This window comes from Nilaparvata lugens, chromosome 4, assembly GCF_014356525.2.
Source record: "Nilaparvata lugens isolate BPH chromosome 4, ASM1435652v1, whole genome shotgun sequence".
NCBI classification, from domain to species: domain Eukaryota; kingdom Metazoa; phylum Arthropoda; class Insecta; order Hemiptera; family Delphacidae; genus Nilaparvata; species Nilaparvata lugens.
Window position 1 is genome coordinate 79,275,517 of NC_052507.1, and position 16,666 is coordinate 79,292,182.

Genomic DNA, 16,666 nt, shown 5'->3' on the forward strand with positions numbered 1-16,666 from the left:
AACTACAGTTGCGAAATAATCCAATGACATCGAATGCTCCTGATAGCAATTGTAGTTCTATATGTTATAATTTTCTGGAGATGATTGATTCTATATTAGGAACTTTTAAGGAGATAACATTCGATCATCATTTGGTAAAATAGCATTACTTGAGTTTTCAAAATGCTATATTATATTAGCGTGGAATATGTAGTAGTTTTGTCCTTTTTAATATTTTTGGTTTGCAGTTCCATACCTTTTCTTTTTTCCCAGTCTTGTTTAAATTTAATTAATTATAACACCCATATGGAGATTATTTCAGCATAGGAATTTTAGCAGAAATGTGTAGTTTATCCATCAATTATAATGTTAAGTATAAATAAATTTATTTATAAATTTATAATAATTTATCCATCAAGTATAATAAATTTATGGTAAACTAGCATTTCTTGAGATTTCGTATTAACGTTGAATATGTAAGTTTGCTTTTTTGTAGTTTTTGACCTTTTTGTTTGTTTACAATTTCATACTTTTTTTCAATTCTTGTTTAATCGGAATAAGATTTGTTTTTTTGTTTCTCACCCAAGCAGATTCTGTAACCTTTGAGTCATTATCCATAAAATGTTGATTATCGAAATTATTACACTGTAGACTAAGATTCATTCGAGCATTTTCAAGTGAGTGTTGGAATGTATATGCTTATGCTAAGGGTAAATTGAATGAATAAATAATAATTTCTAATGAATGTATTATGTCTTATGATGGATAATAAACTTGATAATCTGATAACCGAGCATATCTTAACTGAAGACTTGAGTATTTTTATTTTGTAGATCTTACTAGTAGTTCTGTGAACAGTAGACCTCGCGCTCAGTGAGTTACATTGACCTGTTGTTATGTTTTCTCAAAAATTAATAAATAATTTATCAATCAAAAATGTCTAGAAAAAATCCTAAATAAACATAGAGGTTTCTGTCCTATATCGTACCGTGACGTGTCGTCCCGGAATGTGAGTGTGAGCGCTGTTATCATGTCTGGCTGCAACTGTCTACAACGTTGATTGAAAGATACAATTTTCAAGATGTTCGATGTTTTTGAACGGGTAGTATTATAGTCTCCTGGACAGCTGATTTATGATGAATAATTCTATAGTCTGATTTTTACGGTAATATTGGCGTATGAAGGAGGCTCCTTTTTCCTTTTATATTATCCTTGAAATGCAAAATTTCCAAAAACCTATATACGTCGACGCGCAATTTAAAAAGGAACATACCTGTCAAATTTCATGAAAATCTATTACCGCGTTCCGCCGTAAATGCGCAACATAGAAACATATAAACATTCAAACATTTAAACATTAAGAGAAATGCCAAACCGTTGACTTTAATCTAAAGGTGCGTACAGATATACGCTCCGCGAACATGAGCAATTCACTTTTAATCAGCTGATGCTGAATACAAGCTTTTTATATCTGTATCTTACCGTTTCTGTAAAAATACAGGTATAGTCAGCTGATTAAAAATGAATTGCTCATGTTCGCGGCGCGTATATCTGTACGCACCTTTAGACCTCACTTCTCTCGGTCAATGAACGAACTATACTGCAGCTCAAATGAACTTTGAGAATTTTCACCATCGAATACAATAGTAATAGTTTGTAAGATTGTAATTTTTTGATAATGATTATGTTTCGGTTATTTTGTATTCGATTAATAGTTTTTTTCATTATTTAAGTAACAAACTGGTAGAGGTTTAACATTGGAATATAAGTAACAATGCTTGATATGGGAAAAACTCTTCAATCTCAAATTGGCATTGAACGAACATATTCCCCAACAAAATCCAGTACCGTTCCTTATTTAATCGAAATACAGAGACGTAAGCAGTTCATATATTTTGAACAAGTTTTTCCCGAGATCGTTTCTCCTTTTGGACGCAGTTCAGAAATAACTGCGATAGCTTATGAGATTGAGCCTGTGAAGCTACACGGGAAAGGAAGGGAAGAAAAATATAGAGAAAGTTACACCCGGCGGCATGAAAAGCACTGCCAACATTTGATATAAAAGTTTTAATAGGAAAAGGGGGCGGACTTGGACTTGCCAACTCACCGCTTGAAGGGTACTCGTCGAAAATAAAGCACAAAATACCGTGCATTCGGATCGCGGGACTAGAGCGGGACTGGCTCATGAAAATTTCAAGTATTGAAACATTGAGGAGACCGACGGGCCAACGAGACCAGCCCTTTTGTGCACACCGTATCATTCTTTGACTACCCTTACCCCCCCCCCTTGATCACCCTCATCCACGAGTTTATAGTCCATTATGAACCGTCCACGATCTATAAACTATCAGCTAGAGATAGATACATAGATAGTCTAGAATAGAATGGAATGACTGTCTTTATAGGCGAAGTTAAGGCAAGGGTAGTCGAAGAATAATGAATATAGATGACTAGATGAAAGACCATGTCTGGAAAGATAAGTCAGAAAAGAGGTCAGTCCTGAAGAGGAGACAATGGAACGCTATAAACTCAAGCGGGCAACCCAATTCAATAATAATTTACTTTTTGTATAAATAAATGAATGAATGAATGAATCTTTTATATTCTTTTCATTTTACTGGAATATTGGGATATGAATCTTTCTACATAAGATTCAATCACAATCTGCTATCAGAGAAAACTTATACGTTTTTCTTTTTTTGTGTAGTTGAGAAGTTGATATTGTGGTAATGTATATTCATATTGAATGAAAAAGACTAAGAAATTGTCAAAAACCACAGATTTATTAATACTCAGAAAGACCGGTTTCGGTTATTACACCATTGTCAATCTCTGATAAACCAAAACTAAATACGAGAGCAGCAGAATTTATACTGGTAGGCGAGTACTGCTATTGGTCGAGGGCATGAACGCCTGCCATTGGCCCAGCTAGACAGTCTCCTCCCACTCAACGGTGTCACAAAATGGGGGCTTAAGCAACAGACCAGATTTGCCAGTTTGTTATCATGGCAAGTCTGTTGCTTAAGCCGCCATTTTGTGACACCGTTGAGTGGGAGGAGACTGTCTATCTGGGCCAATGGCAGGCGTTCATGCCCTTGACCAATAGCAGTACTCGCCTACTAGTATAAATTCTGCTGCTCTTGTATTTAGTTTTAGTTTATCAGAGATTGACAATGGTGTAATAACCGAAACCAGTCTTTCTAAGTATCAATAAATCTGTGGTTTTTTGGCAATTTCTTAGTGTTTTTCATTCAACATTATACGTTTTTATTCTATGCTGTTTTTTATCCTATTTTTGAAGATTCTTTTATTCTATGCTGCTATTCAGATAGAGTATCTGTGAAGATAATCACTGAACAGTGATTACTATCAAATCAAATCAAATTTCATTTACCAAAAGGTTCAATACAATACAAATAGACAAGGTCATTATCACTATCAAACCTCTCTTTTATTGATTGCTTTCGAAATACACTACTCAATAATACTAGGAATACAAGTGGAAACCTAATCCTTGATGTGAAGATATCCATGATGATGATGATGAAATACTGTATTTGATGACACTTGATTATTCTTGGAATATAGTAAGTACTCAACTTTTTTTGAAGTATATATAAGGTGATGCCAAGCTTTTTATATCTGTATCTTACTGTTTCTGTAAAAATACAGATATAGCTGATTAAAAGTGAATTGCTCAAGTTCGCGGCGCGTATATCTGTACGCACCTTAATACATGATAATACTTGATTATTCGAATACATTTATTATTAGATGTGTAATGATTTGAAGAGAATAATAGACTGTTTCTTCTGAGTCTCAGAAGAAACAAAAAATCACATGGTACTCATTTTCAAAGCTGAATACTATTCTATTAGTTGGATAGTAATAGTTGCATGTGAGATATTTGAAACACTGTTGAAATTTTGGTGACTTCAAACAGATTACAATGTGAAACAATTCAGATTTCGAAAGGCTTCAGAAAGCTGTTCAAAAAAATAGAAAAACAAGGCCACCACCATGTAATGATCCTGAGCAAAGACTTCAATAAAGTTGTTCAAACACTGTAGTTTTCTCTTCTCTGTAAAGTGAGAAGTTTCTAGCTCAAAAATTTCTAGTTTCATTCAAAATTTAGACTTTTTGAATAATTATTTAGTTACTGCTCTAGATTTTTCAATTTCGGACTCTAATAGTATCTATTTGATTCGAAATTTGCTCGTTTTTCTGAGAATTGAAGAGTGTGAATTGTATTTTGAAAAGTGAAAGTGACATAATCAACATTTTGATTTGGACAGAATAGTATAAATTGGAAATGGGACAGTTTTGGGCATGAGCCTGTTGTGCCTTTCCTCATGTTAAGTATTTGTACACAATGTAAATAGATAAATAAAATAAATAAAATAAATAAACACTAGATAAATCAGACCAGCTCCATGTAATGATCCTGAGCATCACTAAACCTTGAAATACCGTTCTCTTGAAAAATTTTCTACCAGATTGTAACGCATTGTTACCAAACTCGAAAAAATGAATATTCTCGATTTTACCTTTAAGATGATTAAGATGATCACTAAATAATGCTGTTTTCACAGTGGCAGTTTTGCACATAATTTAATTTTCAACTGGATTAAATCCATATCAAGTCTCGTTTGTTATAATGTGGTCTATTTCGAGTTCAATCCACCAGCTGATTCAATTCAGTTGAAGCTTCCACAGTCCTAATTCTAACAATGAACAAACTGAGTACATCCTGTTTGAGTCCTCTCATCTGAATACGTTTTGAGCTCTCCATAAACAATACGTGATGGAACATCCATGTACGGAATCAGTTTGAATTCAGGGACGAGCGTATTAAATTAATTGATATTTTGTAAATACTTGGTACTCGCTTTAGCTGTTCTATGGTTGGGTCGGGAGCTCGGGACTAACTAACTCATCGGGTCTGCGGTCTTGTAACAAAGTGAGATGGAGAATTCATGAGCATGTATTGTGGTAAAGTGAGATGGAGAATGCAAGAACATGTAGTGTAACTAAGTGTGGTGGAGAATGCATGAACATGAAAGCAGTTGGAGGAAAATGGGTGGAAACTGGGTTTCCACTCAATCCCCTTGCGGTTAGGCCATGCGTCACTTGGAAAATATCACTTTCTCCTACCCGAGTTGTATCATCTCTCTTCGACTCTATCTCTCTCTCCCTCTCTGCTCCATCTGTTTCAGTCACTCTCTATGTATTCTCATCCCTATATTAATGATTTTTCATCATTTCTCTTACTTTTCATTCATACGTGAGTTTAAAACAAGTAAAAATCTTGTACAAAATGTAAAATCTTTTAAAATCAAGTAGAAATATTTCACTTCCTCTCTTGTCTTCATGACTAGTTACTCAATCTGCAACTTTTCGTTTGTATTTCAAAGCATAATATTAAAAAATCTTATCGATTGTTCAACTAAAGTAAGTAATTTTCATCAATCGTATTTTTTCTTAAGTTTTCTCAGCTCAAAGTATCTTAGTAAAATTTCTACTTTATTCCACCCCATTTCTTCAACTTTCTTCCTATCAAGGTTTAGTCATCTCTGCTTCTTCCGAACCTCATATCCGTCCATCTCTCATTTCTTCATCTTCTTCAAGCTATTCCCAATTCACATCCCCAGTACTGCGATCGTATAGTGGGGATGTGAGGACCACGTTATAAGATAACGTATTCGATTAACAGTGGTGTTGTCCTTGTCCATCATTCGACAAAGCAGATAGCACTATCCTTTTCTTACTCCGCAACGTTGCCAGATCAGTCTTTCACAATGTAGAAATATAGCTGTTTGAGAAATTATTTAATCTCAATCATAAAAATTTATCATTGGATCATTAAAGAAATATACTTTCTTGACAAATATAATATAATTGATTATTTAGAACAATATTAAACAAGATGTACCGGTATCAGCTGCCCTCTATAGAAGACAGCGGAAAGGCAGAGAATCGGCAAAGCTGTTCCCTTATCTTCCTCCACTGCCATTATAACGTGGACCTCACTGTAGTCGTTTCTGTACTGACCACGAACTGCATTCTGTTTTAAATCTTCACATTCTTTTGAAAATTGAATGCTTTTATTCTGGAACTAGCCGTCAGGCTCGCTTCGCTCGCCATATCCGTCTAGCCAGGGGGCTCCGCCCCTGGACTTCCGACTGGATCGACCAAGAATGAAATCAGCACGCGAGCCTGCATTTTTCATTTGAGCATTTTCATCATATGTTAGTCGGGGGCCAGACTAAACGTCTGGCTAAACGGATATGGCGAGCGAAGCGAGCCTGACGGCTGGTAATATAACATTCTCAGGAATAGTTGTGATTGAAGTAGCAGTGCCCAATCAATTTTTCCGCGATAAATGCATTTAAATCTTCAACTTGGTTCCAACCTAACAAAGTCAACTCAACTTAATGCCAACCTGACAAAATTATTAATTTAGTTGCCAGTTAACAACTGTTTCGAAGAGGTACTCTATCTAGATTATAGTTCTATAGTAACATATGATATGGAAATTTCAATTATAATTAAGAGATTGGGAGAAGAAGAATATACATGCTAAAAGACGAACTTTAAACCCTTAAAAACAACCCTTAGAGTTAAAATATTGCCAAAAGATTTCTTAGTGCGCCTCTAAAGGGCCAGCATACCTACAAAATTTGAACGTTTTTGATTTTTAGTACTGCAAGTGAGTGAGTGAGTGAGTGAGTCAGTCAGTCAGTCAGTCAGTCAGTCAGTCAGTCAGTGAGTGAGTGCCATTTCGCTTTTATATAGATAGATAAATTAAATGATTGAGAAACAGCTGTTCTGAATAGTGAGTTTTTTTCTAAATTTTTTCAAATTACGCAAAAATGTTCCAATTAATGGTGATTTGAGTGTGATATTTTTGTTTCTTATTCTGTTTTTAACCATCAAAATTTAAAATTCTCAGCTTTCGTTGTTTTTTTAGTGAAAATGGACTAAATTTTAGAAGAGTGAAACCATAACCGTATCTCGGACTTTTAAAATGTTATCTCAATTTGGGAGAAAAATGGTACAAGGAATATCCTTAAGCTGGGTTTACACCAAAGTTATTTACAAAATGTTAATAACATAATCCTTATAGATTCTATTAGATTGAACGGGACTTAACAAACACCTATAGTATGTTCATCATGTGTATGATAAGATATGTTCAATCTAATAGAATCTATAAGGATTTTGTTATAAACATTATTTTGTTATCAACTTTGGTGTAAACGCAGCTTTAGTTTTTCTCTCCCAATCAGTGCTACTTTGTAAAAATTATAAATAAAAAATAAATAAATAAAATTCTGGAAGGATGAAAAGAAACTGGGTTTTCTCGAATGATTATAATGTTTTGAACAAGGATCAGCCAATTCCATTTTTTTAACTTAAAAACTCGTTCAAGCTCTTTGTTATGAACAGTCCAAAATGTGAAGAGAACTTGAAAGGGCACAATTGGAAAGAATGGCATTATCGCGCCACTTACGGGTCTAGTTTTTTCTCGAACTGAAAAGGACTAGAATGTTTAATCCTGATCATTAGAAGTGCTCCTTCTTTTATTGATCCTGTTGCCACTTCCGTAACAGGACGGACAACCATCCTGCTGTCCTCTTCAGGAGATAAGACGGGATTCGCCGGGTGAAGGTAGAATTAAGGCGTTTTCAGCTTTCAGACGGTTCCTAGTCGAGAAAAAGTGGACTCTGATTAAATCAGATGTAAATTAACTGGACAGGACAACTTCCAGCTGACAAGGTTTTCTCAACATTTCTCTTATTTTAGTTCCATTCAATGGAGCTGTGATGATGGTTCGGGGTAATGTGATTCAAATAAAAAACTTTGTTTCGAATCATTTATAAGAGAAAAAACGGCTGGCATTGCTTCCGAGCTCCCATTGTTGGTCAGTAGGTCAAGAGGTGTCAAAAATGTTTTCGACTCAATTCAGCCTCTCACCCAACATTCAGAGAATTCAGAGCTGCATGAAACCCAAGGATAGTATATATATATATATATATATATATATACTATTCTTGCAACAAATCTAAACTTTTGATTTTCTGTATTTTATCAGAGGGTTTATATTCTATACCACTATAATTATCCTCAGTTTTTTATACTCTCTGTATTTTATGTACTTTAAATTTATTTACTCTGTTTTATGTACTAAATTTATTACACTAATTATTCTCAGTTTTCTATACTCTCTGTATTTTATGTACTTTAAATCTATTTACTCTGTTTTATGTAGTAAATTAATTACTCTATTTTATGTAGCTTCCAAGGTACAGTAGCTCTGATTCTTTAATCCAAGAATGATTCCAAGCAATAACTGTGATGATCAAATCACAACATTTTATACTTGGAAGAATTAATATTCTAATTAAATTGATCACTGCATTCAGAGATGTTGTAGGATGTTCAATAATGAAATAGCGAGAATACAACATATGTATTTATTTAATCATACTATATTATTATTATTATTATTATATTATTATTATTATTATTATTATTATTATTATTATTATTATCATTATTATAATCACAAATATTTTTGAGAGTAAAATATTGAGTATGTATTTCGACTGATTATTTGAGCTTATCACTAAAGGTTTTAACCATGTCACTTCAGTGTTATCGGATGGCCACGTTAGAGTGTCGTTCTCGGCTGCAGTCGTATAGTTCATTGAGTGAATTATATCATAGAGAACCGATAGCATAAGGTTACGCTATTTTTTCTCTATGATTATATATTAAGGCGAGGAGGTACCTTCCAGCAAGGGAGTTCCTTCCAAGAATAGCCATATGAATTATGAATTTTGGGAGTAATATCATAGAGTATAAAAACTGTTTCATTTTCATTTTCACTTTCATGGCGTACCATGTTCTAGAGTAGGTTTTGTTAGTTTTTTGTGCGTATTATTAATTAGTTAGTGTTTAGTAAGTCATTAGGTGGTTAGTTGTTGTTTGAAAGTGACATGTAGTGATAAGACAATGATGTAGTAGAAGACATTCTTATTCTACATTCTACAAGACAATGTTGTAGAAGTTGTAGTGAATCAAAATCCCCCTCTAATAAAGCATCTATTCAATCTAGTAATGCAGCAAACAAGAACTGAAATTAGAGCTGAGTCGACCGGAAAGCTCAATGGTATTATTTGTGTCTGATTGAAGCTGCCTTCATAATAAATTGTCTTTCTTGATCATAGTCCACCGCCTTTGATTTGAAGAGCTCTCACTCTCACTCACTCAATCACACTCTCTCTTTCTCTCTTTCTAACTCTCCATCTATTTTTCTCTCTCTCCAAGTATCCATTTCTCCTTCTATCTCTCTCACTATCTCTTTTTTCTATCCATCACTCTTTCTCTCTCTCAGTACCTCTCACTCACTCCCAGTTCTCTCTCAATGAGGTTATTGTTCCAGACTTATTGACCTATTAAGAAGGCAGGGCAGCCGTCCAATGCTTCCGATATATCAGTCACGCGAACTTTTTCCCATTTCACAATTTCTCAATTCTATTACAACTTACAAGACATGCTGCTCTCAAGATCCGGACGGCTGTGAGAAAACAAGTAAACTATAGTCTATTTAAAATCTTTTCACAAATTACAATATAATATATTTTAAGGTCTATCTGTGCAAAACAGAGAAGTTTTTTAAACTAGTTTCCCTGGAGGGTACAAATAAAAGACTTGGACCTTGAGGCCTTGAAGCTTCACTTGTCACACTTAAGATTTCTCAAGATAAACCAAATGCTTGGGCTGCCTTGAAGCTGCTTCAATAATAATATCCGGGCACCGAGCTTCGTTAGTTATTTTCATTTATTGATAAACAGAACACAATATTCTTCAAAATGATCGTGTTTATATTTTACAGCTGGCTATACGTCAGTTTATGAATTTCGGGGATGCGATATTTTGATTTTCCACAGAATCACTCGCCCACTTTTTACCATTCACAGACGACGAAAGTCTCAGCTGTTTCAGCCAAGGATGAATTATCCTTTTAATGTCGTTCAGCGAGTTTTTCAAGGATGAGACCTAGTGTAATCGAATCTTCATATCATAAACCTACTATGTTCCAAATTTCGTGAAAATCGTTAGAGCCGTTTTGGAGATCCGTTGAACATAACTAACCATAAATGAATATAACCAATTAATATAAATAAATATAAATAACCAAATATAAAAATATATTCAGATATACAGAAATTGCTCACTTAATTGACCGAGCGAAGTGAGGTATTATAAAAATATTGATCAATTCTCATTCATAAAATCAGCTGGACAACGTTGATTGACCGAGCGAAGTGAGGTATAAGATTCAAGTCGACGGTTTGACATTTCTCTTAATGTTTAAATGTTTCTATGTTGCGCATTTACAGCGAAACGCGGTAATAGATTTTCATGAAATTTGACAGGTATGTTCCTTTTTAGATTGCTCGTCGACGTATATACAAGGTTTTTTGGACATTTTGCATTTCAAGGATAATATAAAAGGAAGAAGGAGCCTCCTTCATACTCCGACGTATGAAGACGTAAAAATCAGACTATAGAATTATCCATCATAAATCAGCTGTCTAGTGGACTATAATTGCAATACTATCCGTTCAAAAACATCGAACATCTTGAAAATTTATCTTTTCCATCAACGTTAGTAGACAGTTGACTATAATACTACCCGTTCAAAAACATCGAACATCCTGAAAATTCATCTTTCCATCAACGTTAGTAGAAAGTTGACTATAATACTACCCGTTCAAAAACATCAAACATCTTGAAAATTGTATCTTTCCATCAACGTTGTAGACAGTTGCAGCCAGACCTGATAACAACGCTCATACTCACATTCCGGGGACGACACGTCACGGTACGATAGGACAGAAAGCTCTATATTTATTTAGGATTTTTTCTAGACATTTTAAATTGATAAATTATTTATCAATTTTTGAGAAAAAATAACAACAGGTCAATGTAACTTACTGAGCGCGAGGTCTACTGTTCACAGAACTACTAGTATAATAGGATTAAGTTCCACACGTAGAAATATCTCAAGTGCCAAACACATCCTTCATACACCAATATTAGAGTAAAAATCTGGTGTGGCGCACTCACACAACTTTCCTTGCCGTAATGAAAATTGATCACCTGACGCTAGTGTTCCCGCGCATCTCAAGTCCACTATTCAAAGATTTTAGCCAGCTGGTGACAGGGCAATAACGCTGGAGACACACATGAGGTCTGCTATCTCTTCATAGTGAATGATTTAATAGAATCAACAATAATTTGCAATTGGATAATCACATTTTCTCGAATTTAAAGCTTATTTTCAATTTTAGGTGAAAATGTTACTGAACATTAATTGTAGAGATTTTCATGCTCAATCTACTCCACTTGATTTTTTTCGTTTCAATTGTATCTGAAGCCTGATAATTAGGAATCTATCTGCATTGATGGGGCGAAGCTCCTGAAATTTTCACAGATATGGGACTTGTGGCAGTTGATAGAGCTTATCGATGACTATTTTAGGTATGAATTTGATCAAAATCGTTGGAGCCGTTTTCGAGAAAATTGCAAAAAACCCTTTTTTTGACAACATTTTCGCCATTTTAGCCGCCATTTTGAATTGCATCAGATCGAAATTGTTCGTGTCGGATACTTACATCGTAAGGACCTTAAGATCCAAATTTCAAGTCATTCCGTTGATTGGGAGATGAGATATCGTGTACACAGACGCACATATACTCATACACACACACACACACACACACAGACACACATACAGACCAATACCCAAAAACAACTTTTTTGGACTCAGGGGACCTTGAAACGTATAGAAATTTAGAAATTGGGGTACCTTAATTTTTTTCGGAAAGCAATACTTTCCTTACCTATGGTAATAGGGCAAGGAAAGTAAAAATCAGACTATAGAATTATTCATCATAAATCAGCTGTCTAGTGGACTATAATACTACCCGTTCAAAAACATCGAACATCCTGAAAATTTATCTTTCCATCAACGTTGTAGACAGTTGCAGCCAGACCTGATAACAGCGCTCACACTCACATTCCGGGACGACACGTCACGGTACGATAGGACAGAAAGCTCTATATTTATTTAGGATTTTTTCTAGACATTTTAAATTCATAAATTATTTATTAATTTTTGAGAAAACATAACAACAGGTCAATGTAACTTACTGAGCGCGAGGTCTACTACACACAGAACTACTAGTATGATAGGATTAGGTTCCACACGTAGCACATTGTAGAAATATCTCAAGTGTCAAACGTGGTACAGTACTTACTATGAAAAACTCAATGATGAAACTGTGTTTACCATGCTATGCACTATACACGTTCATGATTGTAGAGAAGTTTCTCTTATTTTTCTAAGGTATGATAAAACTTTAAAATGCTTGTCACCTTGTTTGTCCACTTTTGTTGTATGAATTTTACAATTTTCAAATTGATCGCTGCCTTGGAGCCTACCAAGCAGTTGTAGCCTACTTAGGGTCTCTTATTTATCTTTACGGACGTCATTTTGCGTTGCAACATTCAAAAATCTAGGGCTTCTCCGACGACTGTCTACATACCTCTGTCTATTGCTGTGTGGTTCATAATTCCGATAGAGCTATGTAGATGGATGAACTAGTGGTTCTGTAAACAGTAGACCTCCAGCAGTTATAAACCACTGCCTCCTCTTATACTGTCCATCAGAGTAAATCCTGTCTGTATGTAGTGTCGGCGAGATATCGGTAAGAAAACGGCTAATGGCTGTTGGGGTTGATGTATCAAAAATGCAAACATCAAAAGCTAATCTCCTTCAAGAAATACTGGCAACAGGTCAGCCCGAGTTCAAAGCAGAGAAACGTAGAGACAATACTATGCTATTTTAGTTATTAATCGCATGCAATCAATAGTTCATTTAATAGTGCTTAAAAATTGCATTCAATGAGGCATGCAATTAATAGTTCACACAGCAGTTGATTTTTTCCAAATTACATTGAGATATTGAATTGCGTCATGGCATGCAATTTATAATCCACTCGCCAGCTGATTTATGATGAATAATTCTATAGTCTGATTTTTACTCTAATATTGGCGTATGAAGGAGGCTCCTTTTCTTTTTATATTATCCTTGAAATTCAAAATTTCCAGAAACCTTGTATATATGTCGACGCGCAATTTGAAAAGGAGCATATTTCAAATTTCATGAAAATCTATTGCTGCGTTTCGCCGTAGATGCAGAACATATAAACATTTAAACATATAAACATAAAGAGAGATGCAAAACCGTCGACTTGAATCTTAAGGTGCGTATAGATATACGCGCCGCGAACATGAGCAATTCACTTTTAATCAGCTGACTATATCTGTATTTTCACAGAAACGTTAAGATACAGATATAGAAAGCTTGGTATCAGCTATTTAAAAGTGAATTGCTCATGTTCGCGACGCGTATATCTGTACGCTACGCACCTTTAGACCTCACTTCGCTCGGTCAATAAGGATAGGAGGACTATAAAGACAGGAAAGGATCTATCTTTCTCTGTGGTGGTAGGTGTCATGTACTTCCATCCATTACAAGCAGTACTCTCCTATGGATAGATCAAGACAAAAATAGTTTAGTTTTGAAATGATAATTGATATCCGATAGCCATAGACTTCCATACCGTACGAGAATTCGATGTGACGCTGAAGCAATGAACACAACGTTCTGAATCAATCTTACTTTAAAATTCTATCAGCGGTGTTGAGCATTCAACAGCGGAGTTGAGCATTCAACATTCTATCAGCGGAGTTTCGAAGCGAGTCGCACTATACAAAAGCCAGTTACAACAGAGAGACGTTGTGCTCTAATGTTTTTGCGATTGCGTTCGCCGCAGTGTGAATTACGCACGTGTTTCACGATAATGTTTTTATCATAAGACTTTCTAATACCAGACGTTTCCGCCACATTGTTTCGAGGCAGCAAAATGTTGAAAGATTAGTTACGAATGTAAAAGTGAGTTTCTAATTAGAGGATATTTTGTTTGATGTTTGTATGCTTATGTTTGTATTATTATTTCTTTGAATGTAAATACTTTTATTTACCATGTTAATTTATGACGATGCTGAAATCTATCGTGTTTCACGATTATGTTTCCATTTGTATAAATGTTTTCTGCAATAAAGAAATCTTGAATCTTGAATAACTAATAATGTATATGTTTTTATTGATACTTCAACCACATTTTTATAAGACTGGAAAAATGAAGCATATAATAACATCTTCGAATGTAAAATTCATGGGGGAAAACCTAGGACCTGAGGTATCCTTTGGGGTATTCCTTTCCCCCACCCTTCATAACACATAGTTTTCGCCCCCCCCCCCAAGCAGTTTGGTGAAATGGTGCCACTGAGGGAAAGATAGTTTGGTTTTGAAATGATAATTGATATCCGATAGCTATAGACTTCCATAGCGTACGAGAATTCGATGTGACGCTGAAGCAATGAACACAACGTTCTGAATCAATCTTACTTTAAAATTCTATCAGCGGTGTTGAGCATTCAAATGCGGAGTTTCGAAGCGAGTCGCACCATAGAAAGCCAGTTACAACAGAGAGACGTTGTGCTCTAATGTTTTTGCGATTGCGTTCGCCGCAGTGTGAATTACGCACGTGTTTCACGATAATGTTTTTATCATAAGACTTTCTAATACCAGACGTTTCCGCCACATTGTTTCGAGGCAGCAAAATGTTGAAAGATTAGTTACGAATGTAAAAGTTGGAGCGGGGATCTCCACTGCATAATAAACAGGTGAATATAATATGATAAACGGATTACTGTTTCTTATTCAGGAGAGCTTGTTTCTTGTCTACGCTCGTTCTAAATGCATCACTTCGACGTTGTTAAAGACTGATAAGGACGTATAGAAGGCTAGCTGTCTCCTCCAGCATTATTTCAAGCAGAATAATTCATAGTCAGGCCATGACGCTGTTCTACCCATGTTTTACTTGGAAATCAGAAGTTGCCTTTGACAAAGTCTCTCTTCTCCATAACATTTCATTGTTTCAGTTCGTGAAGAGGGATTGTTCGTTCATTTCTGTAGAAACAAAGCACTTTATATCAGTCTATTTTTTTTCACGGAATCACGAGTTTCTTCTCTTGTTCCTAACCCATAAAGTACATATCCTGCAAACACTTCAAAGTACTATATTATCAAGATCTTTCAGTTTTAAAAGTCGATGGTCCAGTTGCAGAGAAGCCTGTTAGATTTCAAGACATTTGATTTTAAAAAGCTCGTTGAAGAAATGGCTCTTCAGCATAGGCTGGATTGGAGCTGAGAGGCTAATTCACTCACCTTACACCTAGCAAGAGAAAATGCATTGAGGAATAACGTTATACATTAATTTTCGAAATGCTAAATTCATTTATACACTCATACCTTACGTTTAAGTATTTAGAGTTTCAAAACATAATAGAGGCTTATAAAACAATAAATTACCTCCGGTTTTTGGGTCATCTTGCTCTCCCACTCTAGATATCAAGCTACACCCAACACTATATTATGTTATCACTTATAATTCACCCACTGTTATCTGAATCTTAGTTGTGTAATTTTAATTACACATATTGTAAATTTATAGTGAATATAATACCATATAACTACTTATTGAATAATACTGCTTTCAGGAACTTTCCCCCAATCTCAGACGCATAGTCTTACTGGGGGAATTCCACTCAATCAATATGTTCTTTCTACTGTTTTTTGTAAAAATTAATGTGATTCTTATTTGTTGAATATCAAATATAAATATGTACATGTATTGTATGCCAAGTGAATTGAATAAACGAATTGAATTGAATTGAATTTATGATTAAATATGATATATATAATATAATTAAATATGAGACATTATGACATTTATGATTTAATGTCAAAAATCAATCAGAAAATTTCTTTTTGTAAATAAGTCTCTTCTGATTGGTGCTCGTGGCATTTACACATTGTTGAAATTTAACAGTTTCTGTGCAACCGAGTCATTATGTCTCTGAGGATACTGCAATATCAAACTGTACCAAAGTAACTTCTACTTCGCATGGATCGTTAATTATTATGCAAAAAGATGATAAAAATTAATATGTTTTCTAGAATTCTTTATTATCAATTTAAAAATCACAGTTAAGTAGTTATCAACTCTGTTGTTATACTTGGTATCAAATACCGGTATGTTATCACAAGGTTCTACAATAACGCCACCATTTTAATAAATTTTGGTTGGATTTATATTTCCTGTTCTTTTAAAGTCAGGAATAGATAAATGATAATATATGTTCTGATCACGACGGTTACCATACTGCAATGAATCATAGTATATCCGAATTAGAAGTATCCAGCTTATTTTCTATTCTCAATATTCCTGTCTTGTACTTGAATTTTTACAAATCCATCAATCAAAACAGGAAGAAAACATGAGTATAAAATGGATAGATTATATCAAAATCAGTCGTTATTCAGCTCAGTTTACTCTATTTATTCCAATGTCTCATACTTTAATATTCATACTCTCAACAATCGAAACAGAAAGGTTTGATTACGACGGTTATCATACGGGTATAATAATGCAATGTATCAGAATTGAATGTTTTTAGATCACACCACATTCACAATAATTTC